This window comes from Hetaerina americana, unplaced genomic scaffold (assembly GCF_022747635.1).
Source record: "Hetaerina americana unplaced genomic scaffold, ioHetAmer1.1.p SCAF_1, whole genome shotgun sequence".
In the NCBI taxonomy this organism is placed as follows: Eukaryota; Metazoa; Arthropoda; class Insecta; order Odonata; family Calopterygidae; genus Hetaerina; species Hetaerina americana.
This window is the reverse complement of record NW_027286069.1, coordinates 7,245,001-7,259,934: the sequence shown is the minus strand read 5'-3', so window position 1 is coordinate 7,259,934 and position 14,934 is coordinate 7,245,001. Positions and strand designations below refer to the sequence as shown.

The window sequence follows — 14,934 nt, the reverse complement described above, 5'->3', positions numbered from 1 at the left end:
GGAATATCTTTGACCACCGAGCCATTTTTTCAAGTTTACGAAGAGAAAATAATCCGATGGAGCTAAATCTGGCGAAAAGGGTGCATGAGGTACCAATTCAGACTTAAATTCATGAATTTTGGCCATTGCAATAACGGATTTGTAAGCTGGTGCTTTGTCTAAATGAAACAACACTTTCTTCTTAGCCAAATGCGGCCGCTTTTGCTCGATTTCTTCGCTCAAACGTTGAAACAAGTTCGCATAATACTACCTTTTTCCTTTTTTAAGATAGTCAATGAGAATTATCCCACGCACATCCCAGAAACCGATGCCATGACCTTGCCTGCAAATGAAACGTAGTTTTAGATCAAGTGAGCCAATGTAGGGCAGGCACTACGGAAAGGAGAATAATTATATTAGGCAAAGAAGCATTTACCAGTATGAGGAAGTTAATAAAAACACCCTTGATTTTGTACGAAAAGGAGCGAATAGTAAAAATTTTGATATGGAGCGAAGTTTTGTACGGCACAGAGGTCGTTGAGGCAAGAGGATAAGCGCAGACCGTAGTCTTTCGAGATGCGGGTGCGGAGAAAAATGGAAAAAGTAAAATGTACGGAAAGGAAAACAAATGAGGACGTACAGAACATGGTCAGGGAGGAACAAGGAGGCAGGAAAAATGGTTGCAGGGAGTTTTGAATACCGATGGATTTTTGATGACGTTGATAAAGGGGAGAATTCAGGCGAGGCAGGGGGGAGGAAAAGTATAGGCATATTGGACGGAATGAAAGGAGATGAAATGTAAGCGGAATGTAGTGTGGGGCATCACGTCATGTCGTGTCGCGTAAGGTTCATGCAAATTTAGCCGATAAATACCTTAATCATTGCGTCTGCCCAATAAATACGCGAACGGATGCTATGAAAACTTTATTTTTTTTTTAATTTAGTCTACGTACGTCGATTTTGTCCCCTTCAAAGTACTTTCCAATTTTTTCTATGCACTTATTCTTTTCGTCTTCTTTTCCACTACTGTTTTAAGCACCCTGGGAAGTCCCCGGCAATTAGGCTTTTTAGTTTTCTCGTCATTTCTTGCTTTATTATGTCCACATCTTCCCAGTGATGTCCCCTCATCACATTTTTGCATTTTGGGAATAGGAAAAAGTCGCAGGGGGCGAGATCTGGTGGCTAAGGAGGATGATCAAGGATGGTGATTGAATTTTTTGCCAGAAACTGGCGAACGATTAATGGTGAATGTCCAGGTTTCATGTCATGGTGAACGATTCATCCATCGCCCTGAGTCAAATTTAGTCGCACACGGCGCACGCACGATCTCTCAAACGCTTGAGAACTGTAAGGTAAAACTCTGCATTTACGGTAAGGACAAGGGACCGCACACGATCAATGTTGTCGTCAACACAGGTGGTTGAAGGTCGTCCCGGCCTTGCAACATCCGTGGCGTCTTGTCGGCGATCTTTAAAATGCTTAATCCACTTGAAAACGGATGTTTTCTTCAGAGCATTATCACTGTAAACAGCCGTCAACATTTCAGTAATTTCTCCATTACTTTTACCGTACTTCATCAAACTCTTGATGTTGATTCGCTGCTCCGTGATTTCGTCAATTTCCATTTTCGACAAACAATAAAAACATGGACAGCTGAAACTAACATAATTGGCACCATGCGCACAGCTCGACGATCCACCAAGCACAGACTGCTCATTGGGTCTCAGGCAAATAGCGCCGCTAGGGGGCAGAGGGTATAGTCCGCGTCATGGCCGCCAGATAGCACCAATTCTCGTATTTATGGTATATACTACGTAGACTATTATTAGTTATAATATACCAGTTGCTGACTACCGTAGGGGTTTTGGCCTCAGTGCGTGGTTTGTCAATTTACGTATTTTTCAGCCACTAATCATTCAAGGAGTGGTTCGCAAAATTTCAACGCCTGAATTGTTTGATCAACTCCCGTGTGAGCCCATTCCTCATCCACCCTAATCGGTCGGGTAGAGAGGTGGGGCACCGGCAGTAAAGTGGAGGTTCCCATGTATTTTTTTAGCAGGCCACAAATAGCGCACCAATGCCCTCTCCAGCGAACAAGTTATTGCGTGATGCGGAATTAATATCAATCGGACCTTAATTGCTGCAATGGGCGCTTGCCGAATGAACGCCGATTTAATTCCGCCTCATTAATATCGCGGCCTGACCCCGCGGCGTTTTCTTCATGCGAATATTCCAATCCCCCCCATGATTCACCTCGTTTGAATATCCACCGTAAAAAAATGATTTAAAAGATTTTTCCAGGAAAGCTACAAAAACGACCAAGGGTTAGTTACGGTGTCAGGTTCTAATTGGTGGAAAGTAATTCTTTTACAGGTAAGTGGATTCGTAATTTTTTCGCGCGTAGTCTTAATTTGGTTTTACGCGTATCGGCATGCTATCTTCAGGTGCCTACAATTCATATTGTTTAATTAATGGTGATTTAATTGCGCATAGACTAACTACACTGTCAATACTTGTAGTATTTTCTTTCTAAAAAAAATGTGATCATGTAAAATATTGCTTGATCCACCCTTATAGCTTGTAAACCATTTCTTTAAAGCACTTAATTGACACCAATTTTCACACAGATGTCTTCAGCTTTAGATAAAGTTTTGTTGTATCATAGTCGAAATTTGAGCAAATATTGGCCATAATATAGTAATGGTAACATCAAATGATAAAAGTTCTGCTCCGATTAAAATGAGAGTGAATTATTATAATAATGATTAAGTTAACATTTTTAATGGTTTATTTTTTAGTTTAAGAAAAAATTGGCGGCATATTGGACAAAGGATTCAAAATTTGTACATCTGGTTAAGATTTTAAACACTAACGCACAAAAGAAAAACTAAAAATTCTGTGTGTGAATGATGAAAGGATGTCAGAGCGTGAAAATATCATTTTTACCCTAGCAGCCCATGTACCTCTGGGACCCCGATAAGTCGTAGTTTTTCATTAAGTTACTCTGAGGCCAAAACACCGGTTTTCCCCCACATTCTCCTGTAGAAGCATTCTTGCAGTGAGAAGTAGGGCGCGCTAACCGCCAGACTAATGCATTCGGGGTTAAAATTCAATATCATTCCATTTTAATCCTTCGTAATAACGAAATGATTTTGTAAATGCTGAAAATTTTCCAGTGGTCTATTAATATTAAAATCGGTTTTTGCATCAGAAAAAAGGTTTATGAGTCGTGACAATTATCCCATGATTTGAAATTATCCCATGAATGAAATGTATGAGATAATTAAATGGATGTCGATGAAGTGAGGTGCTTACAGGCAGATGCAGGATGAAATCAGCGCAAATCTTCTTATCATAAACCTTACAGGGTCATGCTTCACTTTGTGAAAATTTCGTATATTCATAGTTGAAACGAAAGAGAGACGCCCTTTTCCACAGAATCAATTAGAAAAATAAATCTGTGGAAAGATACGTCCTTCTTTCATTGAAATTATGGGCTTTTTATAATGGATTACAGGAAGATGAGTTGCTAATACAACGGTAGTTTGAGTGTAAAGAGCAGTTTAAGCCGGATGAACGATGGCCACGGAAGATTAGGTGTGAATTGTGCGGGCTAAAATGAACGCAGCGTAGCGTAATGTCCTCGTCTGCTAATCCTGGGAGTCGCGGGTTCATTTTCCATTTAAGTGTTTTTTTATCCTACACAAGATAATTCCGATCGTTACTTGTTTAAAAAACTCACATGTGAGTCCCGATATTTTTTTAGCGTCTGTTCAATATCTTCAAAACGGTGCATACTATACGTATGAAGGGGACAAAGGAATGCTTTGAATTAGCCATCATCAAATGAGTGATGCAATTTTTATCAAACTGGCTGCACTTTACTTTCGTCACGTGTGAACTGGACTGCTATCCGGAGTGATGAATACAATTTCAAGTTTTATGCTGGAAATATTAGGTGAAAATGCGTGAAAAGACAACCGAAGAAGATGAAATATTAAAGGAAAGTAAATCAATTTTCGGGGGAGGGGAGGGGGGAGGGAATAGAACAAACGCTGCCTTGCCCTTTCAATGCGGGAAGTCCAACGTAGGGAACAGCTTTAAAAGTGACTCCTTCGAGCGGGCGATTCTCGTTCTGCCTTGCTTTATAAATCTTCGTGAAATCGATTTGTTATTCCAATCTCGAAGAGTTCCCAATGGAAAAATGGTCACTTAAATCACTTCGACCTCCGCTCCCCCTCCGTACCCTTTCATGCATCACTTAGGATGTGGAAGATTTGTATGGCGGACGAACTCATTCCACACAATAACTTACGTTGCGTTTTTCTTTCCTATGTCCGCGTTAATTAATGAACGATTGCGACCTTTATACCCGTTCTCAATAGTTGCCTTATTGTCATATTTACCACTAAGGTTTTTAGGGGGGGAGCATTTATAAATTTTAAACCGAACTCGTTTCATAACTTTCATTACATAACCTTAGAGAAAAATTTAATAGTCATATGCCTTCTTAATTGTTTATTAATTTTATTAGTTTTTTTAACTAGGAGATAAAATGACGTAGAAGAAATATTTTTTTCGCACGGTTCAATCATTGGCTTTGAATTCTAGTCTGAATTTAATTTTATTTTCACGTACTTTGCTGGTACAAGAGACTGTGTTGAAACTATTCGAAGCTCCCAAAAGCTTCTTACGTTATAGGATCTAATTCTCTTTCGGTTTCGCATAATATTTGCACAAGTGTATGAAAATTCTACCTAAGTAAGGTGCTTTGTGTGCCTACTTTGCTTTTCTGTAAGCTCCAACATTTCAACCGACCAAACAGATGGCAAAATTCTCGCAAAATTTGCTTAGTCACACTGGAATAAATTTGAAAACGGCTTAAATATTATACATTTTTGCGTTAAATGAAGAACCTCGGTGCTAATACAGAACTCTTGCATCGTTTTGAGGTATGTTATGCGTCAACAATCATCAAACACTCTTTGTAAAACAACTTGGTAATAAACTTCTTCTGCTTGTTTTCTTGTAGTGTTCCATTAAACTTGCCGAGGGTAAAAGCAGTGAAAGGCAGTAAATAAATTTTTATCATGAAGCAAAGCATATCTGAAGTTTCAAAAATGGATTTTCCGTAAGGATAAATCTTTTTCGGAGCCTATCACCGGAGATTAATCAAGTGAAATCGAATTTGGCATGATTATTTTCCGTCATTTTAATCGTGAAAGAGCTTAATCATTTTTGCAGTGGTTAGAAGTCCTGTGGAGCTGCCTTATAAAACCCTCTATTGCGTCAAAATAGCGAACCATTTCTCTGTTCTCTCGTTGTGAGTGAGTTAACAAATTGTCAGAGCGAGGCAATATGATTTCTTTCAAATTCGCATGCAAAATAAGAGAACAGGGCAGATCTTAGCATTTTGTGGTTACCATAGGCAGACTTAGTTTTTTTTAACGCTCGTGTTTTAATAAGAGTGTATTAAATCTCAACGCTTTGCGAGGCAACTTTTTCAGAGTCAGTAGGGCCTCGGAGCATCTTAGGTGTATGCTTACGTTCTTAAGCATGAATTGCTTTCGAAATATTGGGAGAAGACTACATCTCTTCCTCGAAATGGTTGTTGTTTGCTATGCCGTCAAACATCTCCAACCTGAGCTCCGATGACTCTGAAATCCTCTCTTCCGTTGAGTCTTTCCCAATAGGCGATCGCTGCGAAAGGCAAAGTGGATGAGGATCCTTCATCCTCCCGTTGTTTTCCTCCTCTCGAGAAGACGGCGTGGGATGCTGGGCGGCGGAGCATCAAAGGTGAGGGGGGTGTCGTCGTCGGGTGATGCGGCGTCGACGGCAGACGACGCCAGCATCCCACTCCCGTCGAAGACTCTTCCGTAATCGGATATATGAAGTACCGAAACCACGGCCGCGATCCCCCTCCGTTAATAAGTGTACTCTTTTTTTGATGCCAAACGGTGTGGTTTTCCTTCGAAAGCTTCAGGAAAGCTGTGGCTATTTGGAAAGAGAGCATTGAATCGAACGATTCCCGGGGACGGCGTAGCTCAAGGAAATCTGGGCCAGCGTTAGAATTGGCGCAATCGTCTCCACCGCACGGGTACTCCTCCCTTTGAGCCACCCTCTCGAGGAAATCATTTTACTCCATCGCGGGAAGTTCCTTTGTCACTGGCTGTTTTCTCCCCCGGGGAAACAAACTGTTCCTCTTCCAACATATGTTCTTTAATGAAAATCTTACAGCCTTATACGTACCATTTTGGATTTCGCGATTTTATATGGAACACACCTGTCATCACATCTTTTTCTATGTAGCTATTTCTCATGGTGATCTACTTGAGTCTTCTGTATTCTGATTCCTGTGTAGATGTAGATATTGTAGATTCTCACTACACTCGAGTACGTGAAGAAGAAAGCATGTGTCTTGACGGTATCCATAGCCGTTTGAGTTCTCGCTTGGTTTTCGCACAACTTTACGAGGTGGGAATATTGAATGAGCACATAATGAAAACTTCGTTGCAATTTTCCACAGTTAAAACTTTATTGCCGACCATGGTTTCGATACACTGTATCATCTTCAGGTCTGAAGATGATACAATGTATCGAAACCATGGTCGGCAATAAAGTTTTAACTGTGGAAAATTGCAACGAAGTTTTCATTATGTCTCGATTCCACAATATCACGCCTGACTCTTCACTTTTCGTGAATGAGCACAGTTTTTTTTGGAAAAATTTGACGTTTTTCTCAATTAATTCCGACTTTATTTCCACCGTTGCCATCAAATTCATTAATGTAGCTTTAAGTTGCTTCAACTTCAAGGTCAAATTTCGGTCAAGATTGGACGTATTTAGCATGGAGGCGTTTACATAATAAAACCAACAATTTAGCGATGAAATTAGAGTAATAATAGCGGTAAAAGATAATGAGGTGGTATCTATCTAGTTAATTACTTGGATTTTCATGGAACTCGAGAATGTTATTGATGTTTACTTATTCATTTGAATTCTGCATACAAGACGACGCTTTTTGCAATTCACGCTCGTCAATTGCAATCTAGATCGGTCAGGTGATCTTTTGAAAATAGAAACCACTGATTGGGAAGAGTATATGTAAGCTTGAATTGTCTCTTTTTCTCCTTGCTGCTTCTCTCGATAAATTATTTTAATTACTATCGTTGTGTTTTGAACGGCACTAATGGCCCCATTTCCACAATAATTTCTGCACGTAAATATAATAAATATGAATTTGGGCAGATGTTTTTTCAAATGTTTCCTATTGTGTGATTTTTTCAAAATTTTGCCTAGAATGAAATAAATTATCGAATTCTCATAAGGAACTCTGTTTTTCTATGTTATTTTCCCTTGGCATTCTAATCCACTACTACAAGACAAGAAGGTATTTCATCAAATCCGCTTACCATCTCATTGTTAAGCATGAGCCACTAACAACCTGGGTCCTTAAGATATTCTTATTCAAATCTTGAGGAAGCAAATCCTGCTCTCTTGTTAGCTTCCATTGGTGACAAAGGTGATTGGATTAATCAATAAATAATCATTAGATGTATGATTTAGACCAATGAGGATTCCAACAGCTACCTGTTCTTCCTGCCACCTGTTCTTCTTGCTACCTTCTGTTCTTAAATTTAGTGAAGTACTGACATAACGTTTGCCATAATTGTTTCAGGTAAAGATAAAATGCTTTCTATTTCTACGTGTATTATGGAATAAAAATAGTTAATGCAGGAGGAACATTTGAAATGCCCTCATGGGATATTCTCTAATAAGTCGGAAGACCTTCGCAATGATTTGCGTCTTTGTCTCGCCTATCTCCCACACTATAAACAGTCCTTATCTGCGTTGACATTAGGTTCAACCGGCTTAACCCTTGGCGGAAGGGTCTGAGGCTGAGGTTAGCCGAAAGACACGATCCAAGTTAAACAAGCCCGTTATCGCTGGCTACGTAATGACATCACCATTGTTGGAACATCTCTTTCATTGTTTTCGGACCTGATTATCAGGCTTTTAACTTGGGTCTTAGCTAAAGTAATTTACAAGCAAGTATATTTACAAGCAAATCCACCATAGTGTGTGACAAGAAGTGAAGGGATATTCCGTGAAAGGTTCTATAAAAAGTATTCATGCGAAAAATACCCAGAAAAATAAGGTGGCCAATGAATTTAATTCGGTTCTTCTTAACGCGATTGGATCATTTTATGAATTTCTGTTGAGATCATAGTTTATAACAAGGGTGAAATATTTTCTTAAATATATATCTCTCATTATTTATTTTATTTTTACTGTGGATAAATATTTATTATTATTTTGTTGAATATTCATTCAACAAAATCAATTCAGAAAGTTATCCGGTTCTTAAATAGTCTTATGTCATTAAATGTTTCAATTGAAAATATGAAAAAAAGCATCATTCGTAGCTTCAATGTGCTTTATCTCATTCTGTGCAACAATATTGAAATTCTAGTATTTCCCTCCTTCTTCCGATATTCTAAAATTTCTTCTCTCGTTTTCACATCTCAGCCTTACTGATTCTATTTTTTTTAGTATTAGTAGGAATTTTTATCGTTTCTATGAATTTCTAAATGTTTGGATAGGATAATATTTCACCTTAATTCACATTGGACCCAAAGAGGCCACTTAAAAGACTTCTTTAAAATTATAGTCAGCGCATTTTGAATTTTGTATCCCATCTCGTTGTGATATACTATATTTGAAACGCAGTCATTTCGAATGATCTATATAAAATTACAAGGCCTCTGTAGATTTCATTTTGGAATTCTCATTGCACGTTGTGGGAGGGAGGAAAGTGATATGCGCTCTGTTCCAAGTTTAGGTTGAGCCTATGACCGCGAGTAAGCAGCATGGCCACCACCTCCGGGAGCGCATTTCTTTCGCTCGTATGTCTTCTCAGTGGAGTGATGAGTAGCACGAACATATAATGTGTACGGGAGGGAAGAGAGAGAGAGACGCAGTTGACAAAAAAGAGCGCCCACGCTTCGAGTGACTCATCAGTGCAACTAATTGCATTCATGCACTTACACCTCGTTTGCGTGTTTTACCCAGCAGATAGCTGCGTGTGTATTTGGGTGTGTATTAGTGTGTGTGGCGACGGCGAAATACTTCTCGCGCTCTCGAACGAACGCTCTCCCGAGCGGAGTTTCCTCTCGAAGCGCGTCGGTGGGAACGGGGCGACAAACCAGGAAATCTCGAGGGAGCTAGAAATGAAAATACGTGTGTATGGTGTGAGTGTGTGTGTGTATGTGGTAAGGGGAACGGCTTTTCTATTATTCCTTTTTTTCCGGATTGAGGAACAAAAGGGGAAGTGTCCCAATGCATTTCGCGCGTCGTGGTGTTGATGCATTCACAGTCCAAGGGATTTCCGTTCTCGTGTCTCTCTCGGAATGAGGCAAGGGAATACTCGCCGGATTCGGACGAAGCGGGGAACAACAGAATCGCTGGCAGGCGACAACGCGTACGAGCACGGTGGCGTTCTATAATGTATTTGACGGCTTAGGTATTCTGCGGCTTCTGTCATTATGTTATTTTCAAAACGAAGGTAACCATTTCATGTGTGAATCGGGGATGTTGTGTGAGGGTTACTTCCAGATTGCATATCATTGGCATTAACTAAATATTATGCTACATTACGTATGACGCTTGTAGAAATGCACCTGGTGTTTATGCAAGAATGATTACACAATGGTGTATGAGATGAAAATGCTATTGTGATTTAAAATTTATTTTTATTTAAAATAAAAGAATTTATTACATTTCAACCGAAGTAGAACCACCGGAATTAATGCGAATGTCATCGGTCATTTTGCTATTTAACTGATCAACTTTGTGCAAATATTAAATTTTGTGGTAAAATTTAGTTTAAAAATTCTGATTCCATTGATGTTTTAATACTTCATTATTTCTTCGTTACCCTGAAATCATTCTATCAAATTTTTCCTCAATCGCGTTTTCGTCAATTGTTTTACTGAGTTAAAAGAATCGAGTGATTTTATGAATATGTACCAGTTATTAAAAACTATAATGATTTCCTTGTAACTTTTTTCCTGTCAATTTGAAAGAAAACTGCATTTATGATTACATGCGTCTTGCTCAAACGAAAATTCGACAATCGATGGTTATTTCATTTTTTATATTAATTACGGTCTACATTTAAGGGAAATTATTATCGTAAAGTTTTTTTCGAGTATATTGTGCAAAAAGGTGACTTAGAACAACTTAATCATAACTATTAGTCACATTTATATTTATGTTTAAATGCATATTCATATATATATATATATATATATATATATATATATATATATATATATATATATATATATAAACAATATAAGAACACATAAAAAGATCACTCACACGTTATTTCTTGATAGTTTCGACGGAATTTAACTTTGTCTTCGTCGGAAGAAATAGAATGGCTACTTCTATTTCTTCCGATGAAGACAGAGCTGAATGCCGTCGAAAGTATCAAGAAATAACGTGTGAGTGATCTTTTTATGAGTCCTTATATTGTTTTTTGCTGTCCAAGAAAATTCCTATTCCTAAAATAATCTGTCATCATTACGGAAGGACAACCTTTATGGATGCATTTAAAACTTCACTGAGCCAGCAGAAAGATGTGATATCGGTGGTTTATTTCTTTAATGGATTAATATCTATCATTTGTGAAGTTTTAAGGAAACAACGGGGTTAATTCATTAAGCTTGTCTTAATGAGGGTATGGTAATATTTCAAAATTAAGTTCGCCTCAGGTATGAATAAATCTGGAGTTGGTTCTGACATGCTCTTTCTCGAAATTTGACTTGAAAGCGAAATTTCCAACCTTTCATAGTATTATCGAAAACCTTTCATCGTACTTTGCCTAAAACTTTCGAATAGGAATTCGAAAAATTATCGATTTTATACTTTTATTTTAATTCTAGTTCTGTTTGTAATAACTGAAAGACTTCTTTGACTGAGAGTTCTGGATGTAACAATAACATACTTCATATTTGATGAATATAATGAACTAATCATAATGACATATCTCTGAAATGGAGCACATTTTAGAGAGTGGCTTATTTATCTGCAATTCATGCCTCCTTTCATTTATTGATCAGAAGAGTGCTTCCGGTTGTTTGCAGAGTGGATAATCGAATTTTTCAAATATGTTCTAAACATTCATGCACTGCAAGTTAAGCCAGGCTTATAGTTTTGTTTACGGAGAACATTCCATCTTCTGTTCGTAAGGAATTTGAGTGGACTAATCAAACTCCAGGGAGTGTTTGTACTTAAGACGCTTCCACATACGTCGTCTTGCCCTCAAACAAGACTCAACTTTTACCGCTCGTTTCGGAACTTGGTAACAGCCTGCACATGCATTAATTATCATCCCTCAAGACCGACCTTGAATATTTTCAAGTTTCCCCGCTTGCCGCGATATTGCTTCGAAGCGGAAGAGGCAGCAGTTTTGAGAAGCTCACTAACCCCGGAGTAGATGGGAGGAGGGAATAGATCTAGCCTTTTAAACTTCATGGAATCCATTATTTCCTAACCTAAGTAATTTACTCTTGCCCGATTTCATCAAACAAACTGGGCCAGCGGATTTGTATTTTAACCCAGTTTGGGTTTACAATTTTCTATGGTCTTTTTTTTCCAACCCACTCACTATTTTGCCTTCTCAATAAATTCAAACGCCGCTGTTGTAAGGTTTTATATTGAAGGGGCATGATTCATAAATTACGATGTGTCATCTATAGACACGGAATTCATTTGAGATAAATACATAAATGCTAAATAAATAGGTGTTGATGGTTAAAATGTGTAACAAATGAGGCAAGATGTTTGGCGTATGAGGTTATTGATAGATACAAATGTTTTTGGCATGTGAGCATGAAGAAGCATTATTTAAAGAAATATTTGGGCAGACGAAAAGACTAAGGACGAAGTATTTAGTAGACGAAGGGAGGAAGCCGATAGGATAAATCCGAAAAAGGCAGAAAAGATGGGTGGAGGAACTATTTTGAAGGAATGGGAACGTTGAGGGCCGTCACGAACAGGAGAATGTTGGGTTGGTGGAATATGGGAAGGAAGACAATAAGCTTTTTAGACAGCATGAAGACAGGTAGAAGTTTCTAAGAAACGAAGGAGGAAATGAGTTAGGGCAAACAAGAGGAAGTTCAGGCGACACTTGGAAAACAGTAGTTGTTAAGGACCGTACAAAATCTTCCTTTTAAAGGAAGGTTACCGTAAATAAATGAGTTGCTAAAATTCAAACAATGTTCAAGAATCCTAACAACAAATTTGCTTTTTGAATAAATAAATGTATCAAATTGTGCTGTACAACTAGATCTCCTAGATGTTAAAGTGTAGGTTAGAGCAAAGTGGCCGTAATGCAAGCACAATTTAATAATTCTCAATGGAACCTCAATGGAAATATTTCTCATTCCTCATTTTCCATGACCATGTTGTATCATAAGCCAAGTCAATAAAATTCCATCTTTTAATTTTACATTAATTGTATTGTATTAATAAAATATTCAAGAATAAATCCTTGAGTTTCCATTTCTAACAGTCATGTTTTAATAAACAATTGATCGATAAATTGTCCCTTTCCTACTTTGATTCACCCAGGAAATATTCCCATTTCTATTCTTATTTGCAAATTTTCAAGTATCTTTAAATTACTATTTCAACTCTATATTGTGCATTGAAATGCAATTTGTTTTGTCAACAAAAAGAAATCCACATCTGGAAGTCTTCCGACGATGTCAACATTTATTTGGCAAGAGGGTAATGAATTAGAGGTAATGGAAGTGAACCACGAAGTTTTTTCAGATAAATTGCAAACATGTATAAATTAAGTTTAGAAAACTCCTTTCAAAATAAAATTACGCAGGGTACAGACAGTTCCTTGGAAATAAGAGTAATGAGTACCTCTCAGGTAGTATATTGAATGAATTTATTATGCTCTGCAGAAAATGATCTTGTTTATCCTTAAATTGTTCCCAAAAGTTTCACAATACATGTCACTTGCGAAAAGTTCAGGAAAAACCTTTGTTATTTACACGTATTACAAGTTCTTCGTATGCGTTGACGAACAATCAACTTCCCCCAATTTCGTTTTTGGTCCAAAAACCCCTTGAGTCCTTCCAGGAGGAGGACCGCAATCCGGTTGTGGCGGGGATGGAACACGTTTCCTTGTTCTTTTTTATCACAGTGCAAGGAATGCAGTACTTTCTATATCGATCCTTCCTTCCTTCCAATTTTCGACACGACTGGTTCGCGCGAAACACAGCTCCTCATTTTAATTTGTAATGCGTACACTGTGGTTGGTCACGTCCCATTCGTCATATATCAATCGGTTTTTTAGTTTCCTCAATTGATTGTAGGTTCAGTGTGACGGTGTCAGTAACGATATTTCCAGTCTTATATTTTTCCTCCGAAACTTCATCAAGTAGGTCACCCACCAGTGTTCTCGTTTCGCTGTCCACACCCTTATTCCGTCATCCGTTTCAATCGAACATGACCACATCGAGCACGTTCATTAATTGTTTAACTATCCTTTCACATGTTTAATACACCATACGTTTATTGGAAAGAATGAATATCATGAAATTTGAGAACATAAATGACTTTAATTAATTCTCTAGAGTTTTGAATACTTCTAGATCATCTCGGCATATTCCATCATGAATTTAAGATTTGATAAAAAAAATGAACAAGACGTGCATGCATACAAAAGAGGGGTGTGTTCGTGATGAGCGCGCCTCATATATATATATATATATATATATATATATATATATATATATATATATATATACATATATATATATATATATATATATATATATATATATATAGATAAATAAATAAATAAATATATATTCGTATATATATACATATATTTATGTTTATATACATATATACGAATGTATGTATATAGAAGTTATATATAGTATTCTTCACTCTCAGCCTCACACATGTATTACTCGTAGGATTAGAGCAGACAAACTTTTCATATATCCGTGGCTACCAATTCAATGGAAATGTCTCTCTTTATCACCCCACAGACGATTTATCTATACAACTATTTTCGTGAAAATATCCTAGCGAATGGGGAATGGGAATCTTAAGATTGGTGTCTTGAAGTTCAATTTATTCAATTTCCTGATATTCTTTCATTTTTTTCACACAATTTCATTATTAAAGGTTGAGTACGTATTTGGAAATCTAATGAGTAAAACCTATCATGTTTTTAAGGTGATAATGTTAGATGCGTAAAATCCTTCAAATATTACTTACAACATTTTCCAGTTCCATTTTTATTCGTTCACTCTTTAAGTTCCCTCCATCGTCTTTTCCAGATCCGCCTCCTACTCACTTTTGTTGCGTCTAATAATATGGAGAAACGGAGATGAAATAACGGATTTTTCAATTTAAACATTTAGTTTATAAAACTTTATTGTATTGAGTAGATAATTTTTATACACTCCAAATTTAAAATTTGAAAGATGTTCCTTCTGTAGTTTTGATCGACTCAAAGAAAATTGTTAACAAGTTACTTCACCTCTTGTGTAAAATATTGTGTGCACATGCGGATGTATAACGAACGTATGTGCGAATGAAAAAATAAAAGAAATGAATATCGGCCGCCATGAGATTTTGCATCGCCTGGGAAATTCGAGAGAAGAGAAGGGATTGACAGAAAGATATGACGCCTTGGCTTCGTATCTGATTCCCAGAGGGTACGTGGGAGACCAATTTAGAGTAGACCATGAACCAAATCTTGAGGTGAGGATGGAATGAACAAAGGTATCTGCAGGCGATTTGGAAATTTCAGGACGCATTTCATGGATTTAGTTTCGTACCTGGTTTGCCTGTTTTCGTTATTAGGTAGTTGCCATAATGTGGTTGAGTCATGATCATCGAGGGATTAGTTCTTCA

At 37.5% G+C, this 14,934-nt stretch overlaps 1 protein-coding gene across 1 annotated transcript in view; it reads left to right on the top strand.

Annotated features, from left to right (window-relative positions):
• LOC139694527 (diacylglycerol lipase-beta-like) overlaps positions 1 to 14,934 on the top strand; it is a 211,106-nt gene that overhangs the window by 76,122 nt on the left and 120,050 nt on the right. The window lies entirely within an intron of this gene.